General features: G+C 50.9%; 1 long non-coding RNA gene across 1 annotated transcript; it reads right to left on the bottom strand.

The window, feature by feature from the left end:
* Positions 1-4,701: 4,701 nt before the first annotated feature.
* LOC148118541 (uncharacterized) lies at positions 4,702-7,594 on the bottom strand. The gene is made up of 2 exons (XR_015735988.1): positions 7,507-7,594; positions 4,702-5,268 (listed from the first exon to the last, which is right to left on the bottom strand). It is a non-coding gene; the product is annotated as an uncharacterized LOC148118541 (long non-coding RNA).
* Positions 7,595-19,092: the final 11,498 nt, after the last annotated feature.

The following is a 19,092-nucleotide window of genomic DNA, read 5'->3' as shown; positions in this document are numbered from 1 at the left end:
CGAGTTGGGCTGTCTGCTTTGTGTGATGTGTGTGTGTGTGTGTGTGTGTGTGTGTGTGTGTGTGTGTGCTTGTCCAAATTCAGACTGAGCAGTTGTGGAAGAAGTCACTGGGCCCTGGGCGTGAAAGTTTCTTTCTCCAAGATGTTTTCGTGTAGGACAGTCTTGAACTCCTAATTTGCATTTGGCCATCACTGAAATGGTAAAGTTACAGATGTGTATCAGCTCGCTCTATTTCAGTAGCTTTTAACCCTCCCCACATTCTTGCAGAGGACCCAAGTTTGGTTCCCAGCGCCCACGTTGGGCAGCTCACAATTTCCTGTAACTCCAGCCCAGGGGATCCAAGTTGTCCTTGAACTCATTCCACATTCCAGGGAAGCCTTGAAGTTGTAATTAATCCCCCTCTCTCCTCCCAAGAAGCTGGACTCACAGGTCTTAGTCTCCACAGCCAGCCTTAGATATATGCCTTTTGTTTTGTCTCTAGTGAGACAGGGCCTCACTGTAGCCTAGACTGCCCTTGAATTTGTAGCAATCTCCCAGCCACAACCTCCTAATTACAGGCATGTAATCCTGGCTTAGATTTTAAAATTCTTAACCATAGATGGTTATCTTCATTTTATAAAAACAAGATCAGAGAGACCAGCTCCCCTCCCTCCCCTGTCACAAGGCCATGGCCATGCTGGCCGGTGGCACAAGCCAGCGGTGACTCCCTCCATGGGAAATTCACGTTCGTGGCTCCCAGCATCTATTTTTCTGTTATAGCTGTGTGCCTTCAGGAAGGTCAACCTCTCTGTGCTCTCCGAGTCCCTCCTAGGAGAATGGACAACACCGTACGAGCTGGGTATGATGGAATCACAGCCCTTGAGAAGGCCAGAGGGTCAGAAGTTCAGAGTTATCCTCTGCTACATAGTGAGTTCACAAGGCCAGCCTGGGCTACAGACCCTGTCTCAAAAAAAAAAAAGAAAAAGGAAAAAAAATACTGAGACCTGGCTACACCTGCAAGCCCTCCGTCTATCCTGCCCTTGCTGGAGGCCTTCTGTAGGGTGGGGAAGGAAGGAGAGCCAGGGAGGAAGCCAGCCTGTGGCTATGGTATATATTTTTGCTCCATTGCTGATTGGTCTCTGGGGACTTGTCTTTCACTTCACCCACCCCTCCTGTGGGACCCTGGCACTCTGCTTAGATAAACTCCAGGGGTTAGGGGGTGTGCCACCCCAGGTCTCAGGGTGCCATCCAGACTGGGGGAGAGGTCTCTCTCTTCCCTGGGGGTGGATGCCCTGGATTTAGTCTGATGTAATCACCTTGTTCCCCATTCCTAGAGAACCGCAGAAGAGGTTAAACCAAGGCTGAGCGAGGTTAGCTCAGGTGACTCCGTCAGCAAGGGGAGGTGCTGAGCAGAAGCACAGAGTCTGAGGTAGCCCAGGCTGCCCCCTCCACCGCTGCCTCTTCTAGAGTGTTAGGACACAGCACAATACCCAATTTTGTGTGTCTGGAAAGTACTCTACCCACAGAATTACTTCCCTAGCCCCAACAGTCAATTGTGCCATGATTCTAGAATGTTCCCTGGGCCCTGTGAGGTGGACTATGAAGGGGTCTAAAAATTGGTTCCTATAAGATATCCAGGCCCAGACCATGGGCCTCCCCTTGGAAAAAAAGTGTCTTTAAGGATCTAATTGAAGATGAGTCTGGATTAAGGAAAAGGTTAGTGTCCGAGGGAGGTTTGAGACACAGACAAGAAAGCGGAAAGATAAGAGAATGTGAAGAGAAGGGAGCCACAAGCTGAGCAACTCCTGGGGCCCTGAAAAGCTGAAAGAGACAGGAGGAGGGCTCCAGGGCCTCCAGGGGGGGCGGGGGTACACTCCCTGAATGGCAGATCCTGCAGCTTCGGGACAGAGGACACATTCTGCTGCTGTGGTAATCCTAAGTTTAAACCTTCCTTTTCCTCAGGTGGGACTGTGTCCCTGTGCCTGGGTGGTCCTTCCACAAGACAGGAGTTTGGGCAGTGCTTGGCAGTTGGGTTTCCCTGACATACCCCCTGCTAAAACTGGAGTCCTGAGTCAACGGTGGTGGTGCAGCACTCAGGAGGCAGAGGCAGGCGGATCTCTGTGAGTTCAAGGCTAGCTTGGTCCACAGAGCGAGTTCCAATTCCGCCAAGGCTACAAAGAAAAACCCTTTCTTTAAAAAAACAAAACAAAAACAAAAACAAAAACAGAAAACCAGAGACAACAAAAACAAACTGGAGTCCTGCTGAACTACCAAGCCACACAGATGCCAGATCTCAAACCAGCTTGGTGCTGTGCCAGGTGGAGCCAAGGACTTCCTGGTTGACTCTGCCCTGGATTCCACCTCAGGAAGGAGGCTGATTTGTTCACCTATCTGACCACCAAACCAACTGCCCCACCCCGCATTGGGCCCTCAGCCCATCTAACCCTCTGACTCCTAAATAGTTCTGAGGAAGCTGAGGTCAAGGGACGGAGCCCTGCCGCTGAGGCTCCTGGGAGGGCCTCACTCTGGGTGTGACAGGAGAGGCAAATACTGCTCTGTGGTTCATGGAGGGTCTGAGGTGGGAGAAAATGGGGCCTGCAGAGCCTGGGGAGCCCTTCCTGCTCTGTGTCAGGACAGGTTTGGGGTGCTGCTTACGGGGAGGGGTTCCTCAAAAGAGGAAAGAGGCCTCTGGGAAGGAGGGGTAACAGTTCGCGCCTTGTTTCTGGCAGACCCACTCAAGCAGATGCTAATGTGTTTCTTTGCTCCCTTGGCTCATCCCCAGCAGTTCCCATGGCTGATGTCACTCTTGGTGCCTTGCCAGACCATGGTGGCACACAATAACTCTTCCCATAAATCCTCAAGCATAAATGTGGGCACCCCAGGAGATCCTCAGTGTCATCCAGACACGGCAGTAATGTGATTCATGTGTGTGTATATGTGTGCGTGTGTGTGTGCGTGTGCGTGTGTGTGTGTGTGTGTGTGTGTGTGCATAGCTCACTTGTGCCTGGTGTTTGGTAGACTGCAGGAAAACATTAGTGTCTGCCTAATGGGTGGGTCAGAATCTGTGAGGTACGTCATTTGTCTATTTGCCGTGAAGATTTGTGTCAGGGTCTTCTGATGTAACCCAGGCTGGCCTCCAACTCACCACTCCCCTGCTTTAGCTTTCAAACGGGATTCCGGGCGTATACCACCTTACCTGGCTTTATATCTGCTTTTAATTTTTGAAAAAATAACTTTTGTTTCTTTGAGCACTATAGCACAGGATGGCCTCGAACTCACATTCCTGCCTTAGGCTCCGTGGTGCTGGGATTACAGGTATGCACCACTGTGTACGGCCTTAGAGTACGCGTGCGTGTGTGCATGTGTGTGTGTATGTGTGCCCATGGGGGTGCATGTGTAAGTAGGTAGGTGTGCCATGTCTGCATATGTTTGTAAAGGCCAGAGGACAATGTTCAAATGTTCATTCCTCTTCCCCAGTTAATCACAACCTTATTTTTATTATTAAATTTAATTTAGGTTGTGTGTATGTATGTGTGTGTGTGTGTGTGTGTGTGTGTGTGTGCGTGGGGGTAATGGGATTGCACACACGTGCTTGCCATGGCACTTACGTGGAGGTGAGAGGACAACTCTCAGGAGTCTGTTCTCTTCTTCGGCTGTGGATTCTGGACATCCAGCCAGGTCATCAGACTATACAACAAGCCCCTGTCCCCACCGAGCCGCCTTCCGGGCCTTCCCCATGACTTTTAGAGACAGGCTCTCTCACCGAACCCTGTGCTGTCCAGCGAGTCCCAGGGATCTCCCGCCTCTGCCTCCTGAGCACTAGGGTTTCAACATGCAACACAGACTGGAGTTTTTAAGATGCGGCTGCAGGTGCTGGGATCTAAGCTCGGGTCCTGCAGTCTGGGCAGCAATTCATGAGCTTAGCCACCTCCCCAGACCCTGATTGTGCTTTTCCAAACAGAACACCCAGCAGCCTGCGGGATCCATGTTGCCTACAGCAGGTGACTTGGTTCAAAGTCCACCTAGAGGGAAAGCTAGCGGGGAGCTAGGGAACTGGGCAACGTGCAGGGTGCCGTGGGGAGTGACAGGAGGCTTGGCAGGGGTGACAGTGGAGTTTGGTGACGGCTGTTGCCTGGTGTTCACAGAGCCTTTGGGTTTGAAACAAAGAACTGTTTAAGGAGAGAAAAAAAAAAAGATTGTTCCAAATTGAGTCTGAAGCTTTCCGTTGTCACGAAATGAGGCCAGCTCTGTGGAGAAGCAAAATGTTGGCCTGAATGGTCTAGAAGGGAAGCCTGTCCTCAGGAGTTTCTAGGACTGTCCAGATGGCCTCCAGGCCCAGCGCCTCCTCCAGAACCTTGTGCAGTCGGCCTTCCCCAGCAACCTGCTTTGGCCTGGACGCTTGCTGCCAAGGCCCACACTTCCATATCCCCCTGATTCCTCCGGGCTCCGGCAATCCAGAGCCTGGTAAACAGCAGGTGCCCAGTGATAACCATTCAGTCTGTGGATGCAAAAATGGACCTCAAAGGGAATAAGAGATTGTTAATTCTGGAGCCAAATATGAGTGCCCGTGGCCTGGGAACACAGATTTGGGTTACCTCAAATTCCATATTCCAACCTGGAATCAGTTTTATGAAGATCTTTACAGTAACAAAGGAAGTCACGAACCAAGGAGGTTGCAACAGAGGAGAGGTCTTGGATGCTATCTGAGAGACACTTAGCCTCTTAGTTGGTGGGATATGACTTTATTAATTCCTTCCAAAAGATTCAACTGTTAGTCACAGGATGGTAGGTCCAACAGAGAGGGGCTGGAGATAATCCAAGATAAATTGAAATTACGCTCTGGGCCTGCAAACATTCCAACCGCTCTGCAGACACTGACGTTCTCGTCAGTTAGCCAGCCTCGTGGAAGGCTCCATTGGAGGTGTCGTGTCTTTCTTTCCATTCACGGTTCAGGTTCATAGTGGGTGCTGCCTAGATGGGTGAGTACACAGAGGCTGCAGAGCAGATCTCTTAGAGAGTGCCTCGGGGACCTGCGAGTCGCCAGGTGGGGACAGACAGCAGCTCTGTAGCCTTCGCACCTCTGTCAGATGAGGCTCAGGTCCCTTAATGGCCAGTTGCTTAGCGGCAGCGGCACTAGCCACACCCCGAGACAGACTTGTAAGGCAGAGTCCACTGGTGTTCTGCCTACCGAGTCTGCCAGCTGTGGTTGGGGCAGGGCATTCTGCTTTCCCTACTCAACCCCAAGGCTCCATTGATTCAGTGTGAGGTCCAGCTTTGGCCCACTTCAGGCTGGAAAAGAAGTTTTGACTCCATTTTAGAGAAGTTTATGAATGGACTTAATTTTTCTTTAAAGCATGGAGGTGGCGGGCTTGGCGGCACACACCTTTAATCTCAGTGCTGAGGAGCAGAAGCAAGTGGATCTCTGGGGAGTATGCAGCCAGCCAGATCTACATAATGAGTTCCAGGATAGCCAGGACTGACTGCATCGTGAGACCTGTCTGAACAAAACAAAACAACAAAAAAGGGGATAACCCTAACTACAATAAAAATTCCACAAATGGAAGAAGATGAAGCATTCATATGTTGCCTTCCAGGGTCACCATCATCACATTTAGGCTGACTTACAGAGCAATGGACTGGCTGGTGTTTGGTCATTTGAGACAGGATTTCTCTGTGTAGCCCTGGAACTCACTCTATAGTTCTGGCTGGCCTCTACTCACTGAGATCTGCCTGCCTCTGCCTCCCAAGTGCTGAGATTAAGGGTGTGAACCACCACAGCTCATCTGGGTGAAAGGTTCTTTAAAGCAGTCACTGGAAGGTCTACACCCAGCATGGGCAACTCCCACATCTCCACCCAGATGGAGCCACCTCCTCCTAGTCCTTTCCCTAACCCTCTCACTCTCCCTTAAGGCCACCTGCAATTGGGGTGGAATTGCATACCACTTTTAGGAAGAGTGACTGGATCTTAGGCGATGGCCCCACAACCCTTCCTGTCCCTCCCTCTATGAGGGAATCAGTGCTCAACGAGCCCAGCTGTGGTGATTTGGCAGCCAGGCACAGCTGAACTCGTAAAGGCGGCTGCAGTTTGGCTGAGAGGATGGTCCCACAGAACCACAAATGAGAAGAGCCCACTATAGAGAGGGAATGACTCAGAGGAGAAACGCCTGCTGCGCAAGCGTGAGGACCCAAGTTCAGGTCCCCAGCACCCAAAGAAACAGAAACAAACAACAAAAACCAGCATCGTGGCTCATGCCCGCAAACCTAAGAACTGTGGGGGATAGGGCGGCGGAAGCAGGGGTCCCTGGAGCTCACCAGCTGGCCAAGCTGGCCAAATGCGGAAGGAAGCTTCGGGTGAAATGAGAGACCCTGACTCAAAAAACTGGGATGGAGTGGTTCTCGGGTTTGTCATTGGAACTCAGGAAGTATGGGTACTGCTTCCGGTCTCCCCCGGGGAAGGAATTTTATCGGTGACCTGTACAACATCGTGAGCACATTTTCACACTCACATATACTATCCATCCCTTCATTTCTTCCAAGACAAGGGGTCACTGTCGGAGCCCAGGCTGGCCTTAACCTTCCCAACCTCCTGCTTTATACCCTCCGCTGGGATGACAGGCGTGTGTCACCGCACTCTGCTCAACCTTTCCCCGTGGCTTATGTCAGTGGATGTACGATAACTTTCTGGGTCTATACCTAGAGCTGGGTGACGCAGGCCGTGACCCACAAGCCAGACTCAGCGCTCCCCCCCATGTGACAACCAGGCTTACATACATACATAGCAGAGAGCGTGGAGCATTGTATCCCGACCTAACACAACCGGTGTCCCCAGATTGTGCAGTGCGCAACCGTATCCAGAAGCCCCTCCTTGAAATTTGAGCTGGACAGCTTTCCCATGAAAATCTTGCTCCCAGGTTTTTGTATTTTTTTTTTCTTTTCAGTTTGTTTTGTTTTTGCACATCTGAACATGTAACAATGCTGGGCTCACACACCTGCAGTGTAACTAGAGCCCGAAAACCGAGTCAAGGCTGTGTGCTGGCTAGTTTTTATGTCACTCGACACAGCTAGGACCAAGTGGGGAGAAGGAGATCTTAATTGAGAAAATGCCTCCGTAGGGTTGGCCTGTCGGCAAATCTGAGAGTCATTTTCTGGATAGATGCTTGAGGTGGAGGGCCCAGCTCACTGTACACAGTGCCGTGTCTGGGCAGGCGGTTCTGAGCGGTGCAAAACAGCAGGCTGAGCAACTCCTGGAGAGCAAGCCGGGAAGCAGCACTCCTCCCTCAGGGCCTCTGCACCGGCTTCTGCCTCCAGGCTTCGTGAATTCTCTGGACAATGGACTGGAGGCTGAAAACCAGAGCCAACCCTTTCCTCCCTGGGTGGCTTTTGGCGATGGTGTTTATCACAAGCAATAGTAACCCTAACTTAGCAGGGGCGAGAGGAAGGGCATGCTCCCCCCCACCCCCACCCCCACCCCCTCCCCACCCCCTGACCCCGGATGACACTTTGTCATCCTCTCTTCAGCTGCTTTACCTTAGCTGCCGGATGGGAGCCTCTACATCTGCCTCGACTGCACCTTTAAATGTTTGCTGAGTGAGTAATGGAATCGCTTTCTCGAGTCAGAAACCGTTAGCCACAGTGCCAACCAGGGTTGCCATGGCAACTCTGGGACTCTACTGTAGACAGCTTCAGAGCATCCACCAGGGGCAGCACCCCTTCCCGTCAGCCAGGCCAGCCAGGATCCAGCTGACTCTGGGGCCATCACCACCCTAGGCTTCCTTTATATCCTCAGTGCGAACCCCACATTGTGCAACCACCTTAAATCACAAACCTCTTTGGGCCTCAGTTTCACACACACACCCCTTTATTGAAACAGAGACTCGCTGTATAGCCCTGGCTGGCCTGAAACTCGCTATGTAGACCAAGTTGGCCTCCAGTTCACAGAGATCCACCTGCCTCTGCCTCTCTGGTGCTGGGATTAAAGGTGTGAGCCACCGTGCTTGGTCCTCATGACCTTTTAAATAAGAATATTGTGACAGTCTTTATCTTAAAGATGACTGTAAAATGCATACCCCATGGCTGGCGGGTCATGAATGAAAGACTCGGCATGTCGTACGGCAAACTGTGGTCACTCAGTGCATGGCTGCTATTAAACTGAGTTCAGTGGCTCCCATCTGTATTCTGAGCTCTCAGGAGGCTGAGGCACAAGGGTCAGGAGTTCAAGACCAGCCTGCGGTACAAAGTGAACCTGCAAAATTATCTGCATGACTATGATGAGGTTAAAGCATGGCAGTGGAAGGACATCAGCGGTCACCTAAGGAACTGAATGGGGGCGTCAAGGCCCTCCTTGCTACTGGGACTGTGAAGGTGTCCCAAGACCTAGTGGCTCCTGCTCATCTCCCGAGTGTCCATGTCCTCCAGTGGTCTTGCCACTCCTGACCTTGTTTTCTTTCTTTTCCTCCCTCCCTCCCTCTCTCCCTCTCTCTCTTTCTTTCTTTTTCTTTTCGTCTATTTCTTTTATTTTTTCAAGACAGGTTTTCTCTGTGTAGCCCTGGCTGTCCTGAAACTCACTTTGTAGACCAGGCTGGCCTCAAATTCAGAGATCCACCAGCCTCTGCCTGGAACTAAAGACCTATGTCAACACCACCCAGCCTCTCCTAACTTTCAAAATCACCCCCAAACTGGGATATTTAAATGTTGGCATTTCTCCCAAACACACCTGAATTGTTTTGGCCAATGGGGAAGGCATGGGGAGCAGGCAGTCAGTGCCCCCACATTTTCCCATTTAGCATCAGAACAAGGGGTGTGGAGACAGAGGGGTGCCAGGTTGTGGGAGGTCTACAAAGCCTGAGACAGATACACCCAGCTTTGTTTCTGGGTCCCACATGCTCCTGCCAGGCCTTTCACAGATTCTAGAACATTCTCTTCAGATGCTTGGTTCCCTGTGCCTTGTTTCCATGGCACTGCATGAGGCGGAGCAAGCCTGTGTGTTGTTTTCCTTGGAGTGTCTGGAGCCGGCCCCTGCAGTACTCCATCCTGTGTGACACGGAGGTGCTTAGGCCTGGGACTGTTCCTGTGGATTTATGAGGTCCTGAGCAGATGTCGTAGGAGGGTCCTGACGGCTCCTCCCTGGGATTTGTGCTGAGAGTGTTGGGGGCTGGGCGGCAGCTGAGATGAAAGGCAGGGAGAGAAATAAAACACCAAGCAGAAAGTCCTGTCAGGAGCAGGTTGCCGGGCCAGATGTCAGGGCAGTCACGATGCCTGGGCCGCAAGTGGAGGGAAGAGCTTGCCTTAATTAGCCTTTGTGGGCTTCAGATCTGGTCTGTGGAGGCCCAAAGTTTGGCAGTCATGTGAACTCCAACCAGTATTTTCACGGACGGCCTGAAGGAGCCTGCCTGGGCTGTCCTGAGGGTCCCTGTGCCTCTAAGCTGCAGCTGAGAAATTAGGTTGTGGTTGGATCGAAAGCTTCCCTACCTGGCAATGTGAAGAGGAGGGGCTCCCACTCAATTTGGGGTGTCAAGTGACAGCATTGCATCAGGGGCCCAGTGGTAGATGAAGCAGCGTGGAAACATTCTATAGAAGAGGGACCTGAGGCATAGAGGGGTGAACTTGCTAGTGTGTGTGTGTGGGGGGGTGCTGGGGTTTGAACCTGGGTCTGCTGGTTCAGCAAGAGTTCTGGTCCATTTCTCCTCCCTCCTTCTCTCCCACCTTTTCTTCCTCCCGTGATCGCTGCAACCACCTATCGACTCTTCAGTACATTTCAAGGGGCTCCTTCGCCTACTCTTTCAGCTTCAATAAGTGGAGATGGTCGGGTCACTACAGCCTCGAGAGTGAGGCTTTTGCCACCTGTTAGATACCCACCCCACCCCTACCCAGCACCAGGCTCCCCAGTTTACAGAGCAGAAAAAAATTGACACCACTTAGGGCCAGCTGTGATCACTACTCTCACCTCCAGGGGCATCGCCACCGCACCCCTCCCCCCGCACCCCACCCCCTCCCATAACCACAGTCACCTTGAAGACGTGAGCCTCCTAACTCGGGGCAGTTCTGCTCTGAGCTCTTTCACATCTGCCTCGCCTGCCTGGACCAAGCTGGCATGGATGCTTTCATGATTTTACCCACATAGATCTCTGCTTCGTCGCCACCTCCGGGAGGCTTTTCCAGACCCTTTTCTAGAACATTACTTGCGTCCTGCTGCGGACTCAGGGCCCAGTTGTTTATTATTTTGAGACTGCGACCCATGTAGCGCAACCTGCCGTGGCATCAAGGTTGACTGACCCTCCTGTCTCTCCTGCTCAAATGCTAGCGTTAAAGGGGTGACCACCAACTCTTGGTTTATGCAGTGCGGAGACTCATCTTGGCTGTCAGCTTGACTGTATCTGTAATCAACACAAATGCAAGCCAGTGGACACTCCTGTGAGAAATGTGCTTGATCTGATAATCTGAAGTGAGGAGACCCACCCTGAATATGGTGACACCTTCTCAGCCCAGATTAAAGGGAGCTGGATGAAGGCAACTTTGCTTTTTGCCTGCTTGCCTTCACATTTGCAGGCAGGTTCATCTATTCTGTTCTTGCCGCTGCTGCATCCTTTCACTGATATTAGAACCAGCTCCTTCCAGGTTCCCACACAGACTAAAGCCCAGCAGTTCTCTAGAGATCCCCCAGGCCTCCAGCACCAGACTGGGACTGAGGAGATGGTCAGCCTCACGGACTGAGCAACTACCGTGATCCTCGTTTCTTTGGTGTGAGACAGCTATTGTCATAATACAGGACCGTGTGATGCCAACCACCTAATAAATCCCACTTTAAGCAAAATGCCCAGTGGCTTGCATTTTGCTCATTTCAGATGCAGTCAAGCTGATAACCAAATTAGCCACCACACCATAGAAACCAAGTGTGGTAGAAACTCCGGTAATCCTAGCACTTGGGAGGCAGACACAGGAGGATCAGCCTTGACATCAAGCAAGTTGGGCTACGTGCAATACAGCCTCAAAATATTGCACACACAAACACATACACTCACACACAAATATACACACACATAAACACACACACATATTCACACAAATACACGCACATATAAACACACACATATACTCACACATAAATACATGCACACATAAACGCACACACACAAATACATACACGGACATATAAACACACACACACACATTCATGCTATCAGTTCTGCTCCATCAGAGAACCCTGACTAATGCATGTGATACTGGGGATTCGAGCCAAAGCTTTGCACATGCTGGGTGAGCAGCCACCAGCTGAGCCACATCCCCAGCCCTATGAATTTTCAGAGCATTCATTCCCACTGAGCACCCCGATTGTTGGTTGCCTGACATGATGCCGTTTCCCGGAGTGCACAGACCCTGTCCCAGGCACTGAGAATAATTCAGGCATGGGGCAGAGACTGGGTAAAACTTGTGGGGTGCGGGGGCATAGCTCTGTGCCTGCAACTCCCCCTTGTCGCTGTCCCTCTCTGCTTGCCATATAAAGTGGCATGCAGCTAGCATGACGGCATGTGCCTGTAACCCGAGCACTTGAGAAACTGAGGCAGGAGGATGATGGTTTAAGTGTTGACTTTGGCCATAATGATAACCGGCTTTTAAAAAATAATAGGGCCAGTGAGATGGTTCATTAGAGAAGGTGGCCTGCCATGCAAGCCTGGTGACCAAGTTTGATCCCTGGAAGCCATGTAAAGGTGAAAGGAGAGAATCAACTCCTCAGAGCTGTCCTCTGACCTCTGTACGTGTGCTGTGAGATCCACGCATCCACACACAAACATCATGTATTCACACAATAATAAAAAAATGAACTGTGTATCAGGACACATTTTTGAGTGTCATACCCGGCATCCGGTGGGCATCTACAATGCACAGGACACCCCCACCCTACGCCAGATGCCAACAATGTCAACATTCCCTGCGATGACAGTGTCTGGAGCAATTGCTTCACGAGTTCCCCATCGCCTGCAGCTGACCGCTCTCATCTCCCACACACTGGTGTGAGGAACAGTTCTGCAGACAGCTATGCCTTGGTGCACAGGGGCAGGTGGCACTTCTGAGATAGAGATAGAGAGAGAGAGAGAGAGAGAGAGAGAGAGAGAGAGAGAGAGAGAGAGGATCCTGTCAATCAGCCCACAGGGGTCATACCAGAGGTGTAGACAAGTACAGACTCTCCCACCTCTGCTGGGTCCAGGCTGTGTTGGTCGGTAGCATAAGACAGCCACCCGAGGGAGAACAGACACATAACCCCATCCCAAGTAACCCAGCCCCATACTCTGTGTGATCTTTGATCCTTCTCTACCAGCTGCTAGCTCAGTGCCTAATTCCCCTGCCCCTCTGTACCCACCCCTCCCCATGTCTCTGACTGTGTGAAGTTGACAGTACCACCTACAATCTTCAAAGATTCCTGCCTGGCCCCATGGCCTGCTGAGCACCCCTAGACTGGGCTACCACACAGTACTTCTTTCCAGAGCCCTTCGCTGGTTTATAATGCTAAAAACTGGAGCCTCAGGCTCTCCTGCTGAGGAAACCCCGGCTTTCTTCCTACTTAGGGCATTGTTAACTGACTCTGCCATCCAGATCACGGCTCAGTCACAGGAGACAGGCAGGGAGGAGCTCTGAAGGCTGCTGTACCAGAAGGACAATTGTCCTCAAGGGACCTGGGAGGCGTTTCCTCCCACCTCGAAAGCAGATGGCTCAGAGAGAAAGCAGGTTTCTTTCTTTCTTTCTTTATTTCTTTCTTTCTTTCTTTCTTTCTTTCTTTCTTTCTTTCTTTCTTTCTTCCTTCCTTCCTTCCTTCCTTCCTTCCTTCCTTCCTTTCTTTTTTTCTTTCTTTCTGTGCTAGGAATGGAACCCAGGGCCTCAGACATACCAAACACCATACCTATATTCCCCAGATCTGTCTTTTTGTTGTTTGTGACAAGAGACAATTCAAGGTGGTTTTTGACACAGAATCGGGGAAACAGGGATGGGTGGTGTTGGCATCTGCGAAGGCTAACTTGACACCACTTGTCATTCGTATGACAGCAAAAATGGAACCTAAAACGTAAGGTGGTGTCAGGGCCAGGTTGCTGGCTTGGGAGCAAATGGTTACAAATACTATTTGATTTAAACCACTCGCTTGTGGGTGCTGGGCATTGCCCCAAAACACCCACAGTGGGGAACCAAATCGTAAGAAGTGCTCACACCTGAAAGGCATCAGTGTTAAGGAACCAGATCTTAGGGATAGTTGCAGGGGAGACCCATGCCTGTACATCCCATGATGCTCTGGGGACGACCATAAGGAAGACAAGATATCAATGACTTCATTATTTATGATTCTTCCATTTCTTAGTTTTCAAAATGCAGCCAGTGAGCCGGGCAGTGGTGGCACATGCCTTTAATCCCAGCACTCGGGAGGCAGAGACAGGTGGATCTTTGTGAGTTCGAGACCAGCCTGGTCTACAAGAACTAGTTCCAGGACAGGCTCCAAAGCTACAGAGAAACCCTGTCTCGAAAACCCATAAAAAAAAAAAAAAAAGAAACAAAAAGAAATGCAGCCAGTGGCCAGGTGCCTCCGATTTCACCCTGAGCTGAAGCATCTGGCCCTGGGCTAGAGTTTCTGATTTTCACCCTAGGGCTGACCTCCTAGCCCCTTTGCATTCTGGGTGCCAGGTGTTGGCCTGACCTCATGCTGGTCACTGAGGGACCGCTGGATGGTTTTCCCCTCAGGATCACACACTGCGAGAGGTTAGCAGCCTAACCGCCACATCCCCAGTAGGACAGCTCTCAAAAGATGGGTACGGTGGTGCATGCCTGTAATCCAGCACCGGGGAAACTGGGGAAGGAAGATCAGGACTTCAGGGCGGACACTGACGGCACAGAGAGTCTGAGGTCAGCTTGGGCTACATAGTGAGTTACAAAGTTACAGGCAACAGAGTAAGTCTCAAAACAGAACTAGAACTGGGCAAAGGTGGATTCTGACTACAAATAGAGTCAGTTAGTCCTCAGCACAGACTCAACATATGGCTGAGAGGTAGGGTCCCCAGCTTCACTTAGAGGGACATTGAAAAAGCCCTGTGGCATGGTGACATTTAACTGAAATCCAAACCTGAGATGGAGTTACTCAAAGACAGTCTGGGGCTTTCTAGAAAGAATGATGTAAGCTCAATCCCTAGACTACCTCAGGGCTGCTGTGTACGTGACCACAGGGGCGTTGTAGGCTTAGCCTGTTGGGGGTGATAGCCACAGGTTCAGGGGACATGGGACTTTCAGGAGGGGTGTGGGTAGCACCTCAGCGAGCATCTTCCCTCATCCTTTCCACAGTCACACTTATTTAATCTTCGTGAATGAGTGCTTTTGCCCATGTGTGTCTGGAGCCTACAGAAATCAGAGGAGAACATTGAACCCCGAGGAACTAGAGTTATGGATGGTTGTGAGCTACCATTTGGGTGCTGAGAACTAAACCCTGGTCCTCTGCAAAGTCAGCAATGCTTTAAACCACTGAACCACGTCTCCAACTTCCTTGTTTTTGTATTTATTTATTTTTTTTGTGTGTACACCCAGAAGTCTGTTCTCTTCTTCCACCATGTGAGTCCCAAGTCTTGGTGAGCAAACTCGGTGAGCTACCTCACTGGCCCCATGATTTTTATGAGATCCAATACAACAGAGAAGGGGGCTGGAGAGGGGGCAGAGGCACTTGCCATCAAGACTGTCGGCCTGAGTTTTGATCCTCAGGACTGCATAAAAGAACTTGACTCTTGGAAGTTGTTCCCTGAGCTCTGCATATGCATGTGAACCCCACCCCCACCCCGCCACCACACACAAAATAAGTAAGTAAATAAAATAATTACAGAAGTACGACAGAGATGCACCGGTCTGATGTGGGCTCAGTGAATCCTCACACTCCCCGCTGACCGTCTAGACCAAGAGTGAAGCATTAGTATTCTTCCGCCGCCTTCATCCTTTAAATCAGCCCTCTGAGGCCCCAGCTGCATCTGTTTGCTCCTGTCTGCCTGCTCTCCCTCTCTAAATGTCCTGTCTGTTTTCTGCAATGTGCGAGTCAGATGGGGAAGCCAGCTTCCTCTTGCTCAGCACACACCAGTTCCCCACCCCCCTTTTCTTTTTCTGAACTCCTGTTTAATTCTGCATGTGTGTTTCTTGTGAGCTCTAGAGAGTCGACTTGGATCCACCTTGAACAGCATTTTGCCAGGTCCAAGCGGCACCTGACAGTCTCACAGAGCCCGGACAGTGAAGTGAAACAGCCAGATACCCCAGGATGTGGCCATCACCCCAGTTTTCTCAGGTCCCCCAAAGATGGTCAGCACCCCCCAGGTCAGCAGGAAGCCGTCTTGAGAACACAGCATCCTCATCCCCACCTCACCTGCTACCCTTTTCTAACTCCTCCCCTTTTTATGATAAGCAAAAGGGAGGAATGTTAGCATCCAGGTCTGTATGGGTTATGTTGTTTCCTTTTAAAAGGTGGACCTTGCCTACCTCCCATCTCCTTTTCCGTTCCTCTCCCTCCCCCTCTTCCTCCCTCTTCCTCTCTCTCTCTCTCTCACCACTCTTATCCCCAGGGACCGAGCTCTACCCCCTTCTCTGTCCCCTTTTCGGCCCCTTTTCTCTCTTCTTCCAATAAACCTCCCCTGTGAGCCCTCTTGTATGGCATGACTCTCCCACTGTTTTTAAAATTGTAACACATATAACAGATATGTAATATATACATATACATATATATGTATATATATGTATATATATATTACACATAACCATTACATAGTATGTTTTCTCCTGTGAGGTGTCCCTCAACCCCACCTTTGGATCTTTCTACTGTGCATAGGCATGAATGATTCCCAGAGGGTGGCGATTATATCAGAGCTGCTAAGAATGCTCCAGAACAAGTCTTTACACATGTGCATGTCTGTGTTAGGAAGCTGGGGGTGTCGGTGCCAGCTTTAGCAAGGGCTGGACAAGCTGACTGATGTTCTAGCTGAAGAGTCAGAGCGAGGACAGGTTGGTACAACTGTGGTCAGCACTGGCCGCTGGCAGTCATCTCTAGGACAGTCGCTAGGTCCGATGCTTAGAAGAAAAGCCTGTGATTAGGTGTTTAGGATTTGGGGTTCTTGTTTTCCTTCCTTCCTTTTTTTTTTTTTTTTTTTTTAATTACAGGGTCTCATGGAGGCCAGGACAGCCTCAAATGTGTTATGTAATCATGGAGGACCATGAACTTCTGATCCTCCTGAGTCTCTCCGTCAAGTACTTGGGTCACAGACGTGTCCCCCTGCTCCCCACTTTTGGGGATCGTCTACAGCCTGCAATTGCTCCCTAAATGCCATTCCTAGTAATTGACCATGAGAACAACAGACGTGGACACGGACCTTCCGTATTTGCCTTGCACCCCCCTGTGCCATTAGCAAGAGTCCTGCCTGGCTAGTGTTCATGACTGGAAGCCTGACAGTCGAGTCCTCTTGGTCTGATGTGCAGGGCCGGAGTGACCTGGCAGAGGCACGGGACAGCAGCCTTGTCTTCTGCCACCGAGGAGCAGGCAGTTCAGAGTTGGAGCTCATGAACTGATCACGAGGTCACCATTCATAATGCATGAGAAGGTCAGTGGGGCACTGTGGACACAGGGCCTTTGTTCCTCACAAGGAAGACAAGGTTTTTTTTTCCCTCGCCATCACCTCAGGCAGAAGGATGCAGAGATGAGGGGCTGCCTTTGGGAGGGGCCTTTGTCTCTCAGAGCTCCCAGAAGCTTGCAGCATTTGAGAAACACCATACTGGGAGGGGCAGCCTTCGTTAGCAAAGCTCACAGCCCAGTGTGTGCAGCTCAGGCCACCTCCCGCTCCTGGCCTTTTCATTCCGGGACTTGAATTTGTTTGCTCCAGTTTGTTTTCCAACAGAAAGCGAGGAAGTGACCAGAAGGGACAAGGCTTCCCTAAGCCGGCAGCACAGAGCAGTCCTGAGCAGCCATGGCAAGAGGCCAAAGGTCAATCTGTCAGTCACTCAAAGAGCTTAGCATGGGAGGGCAGCTGGGGGTAGGGGGCGGGGTGAGACTGGAGTGGGGAGCTGTTGCCTGGGGGCTCTGAACAGGCTTCCCTGCCAACAACTGAATGCTTCTGCAGTGGATAATTCTTGGCCAGAACCAACTGGCTGGGCTGAATACTAACCCAAGCTGGATCAATCAGATTCTCTGTTGTGTAATATTGCGGTGGGGCTGAGGTTCAGAATATCAGGGATAGAGAGGAAGTCTTGGGACCTGTCTCTAAGAGAAAGACATGGATATAGACGTGAAAGCTCAGGGATGGGGATGGGGGAGGCAGAGACAGAGAAGGAGGAGAGGAGACAGAGACAGAGGAGGAAGAGGACAGGGGGCAGAGAGAAGGAGAGAAAAAGAGAGCTGGGGGGGGGCAATTCCTCTTCTAGCTGAAGTGCCTGGTCAGTGCTCCCAGTTTTCATTTGAAACAGTCTCTCCAAGTTGTCCAAGTTCATCTTGAACTTCTGATCCTCCTGCCTCCACCTATTGCAGTGGTTCTTAACCTGCGGGTCGCAACCCCTGGGGGGTGGGGGTTGAATGACGCTTTCCCAGGGATCGCCTAAGACCATTGGAAAACACAGATATTTACAGCACAGTTCATAGCAGTAGCAAAATTGCAGTTATGAAGTAACAAGAAAAATTATTTTATGGTGGGGAGGGGTCACCAAAATGTGAGGAACTGTATTAAAGGGTCACAGTATTAGGAAGACTGAGAAACACTGACCTATTGGATTCTGGGATTATAGGTGTGCACTGCCTTTCCCAGTTTACTGGGACTGAATCCAAGGTGCCAGGCAAGCACTCTTATCAACGGGGCCACCTCTCCAGATGGTACTGTTGTATCTCAAATACAACAAATCTGCAGTTCCCAAAGGATAGAATTTTGTTGGGAAATCCTTTCACCGTGCCATGGATTGGCCTGCTGAGTAGATTGGTCCCTGCCCAGGGTCAGGAGACTCCAGCTGCAACCTTGCCCTGCCCAGCATCCCAGGCCTCTGCTTAGGGATTCAGGGACACAGCTGTGTACTGTGGTCAAGTCACCGGAACCTAGCGAGGTTGAACTTTCACAGCATGAACTGAGGTGTCATTCAAGGTTGCTGGGGAAGTCCTGGTGCAGGCACAAGCCGCTGGATCTTTGCAACCAACCACAAACAAAGGAAGGTTCTCTCGGTTGGGCCACCTGCCACCTTCTGGAAGGCCAAGGACCTCATAGTCTCTCTGAGTGTCATTCCCCTCTTGGACGGGTAAGGCCTTGGGCTGGCCTCTCTGCAGGGGACTGGTAGTGAGTGACATCTAGCTCCTCGGAATCCCTTTCTGTCTACAGAGAGGCAACGAGTCGTGATAGTAGCCAGCTTTTGGTTTGTGCCAGGGCTGGTGCCCACACCTACTTCTCAGAGATACCACATGACTTCCTGGGGCAGAATGAAGAGTCCCCTAGTCAGCAGTGCAGAGGCAGTGTCCAGGGCTCTGTGCTCCCTGGTGGGATTTACAGATTGACTATGGGTTTGGCTCATCAGAAGACGGAAGAGCAACCAATAGGCTGCAGGGAGGTGAGGGAATGGCTGAGGTGCTTCTCTGTATTCAAGACTGAGGGCTGGCTGAGGCATGCTAACTCCTTTTGACTCGCAAGTTGACTCGGGGAGGGTCAGTCATATCAACTGCTGACCTCAGTTCAGGGTTGACCTTATTGGGGAGTCCCTTAGGTCAGTCCTGAAAACACAGGAGGTCCCCTAAGCTCCTTGTTTAGATACTTTTGAACTGGGGCCAGTGAAAGTCCTGGACTTTCCTTTGACATATAGCATAGGGCTGCATAGTTACTGTCACCAAATATGAGTTATGAAGGAAAGTACCTTCTCCTTGACGGGGACAATTAACTCACATATAAGTCTGCCTGTGTCCACCTGTGTCTTCTAAGTCAGACTGCTGGATGGACACATGGACGGGATGTTTTCAGGTCCTGGTGGTTATGACCAGGGTAGTGGCTGTGTTCGAAGAAGACAGGGCTCTGGAAAAGATCCAGGAGAGCCAGACATGGTGGCCCATGCACATAATCCCAGCACTCAGGAGGCTCACCAGGAGAAGTATGCAAA

Source organism: Myodes glareolus, chromosome 22 (genome assembly GCF_982192425.1).
Source record: "Myodes glareolus chromosome 22, mMyoGla1.1, whole genome shotgun sequence".
Lineage (NCBI taxonomy): Eukaryota > Metazoa > Chordata > Mammalia > Rodentia > Cricetidae > Myodes > Myodes glareolus.
The sequence above is the reverse complement of the archived record's forward strand: the minus strand, read 5'-3'. Positions and strand labels throughout refer to the sequence as shown.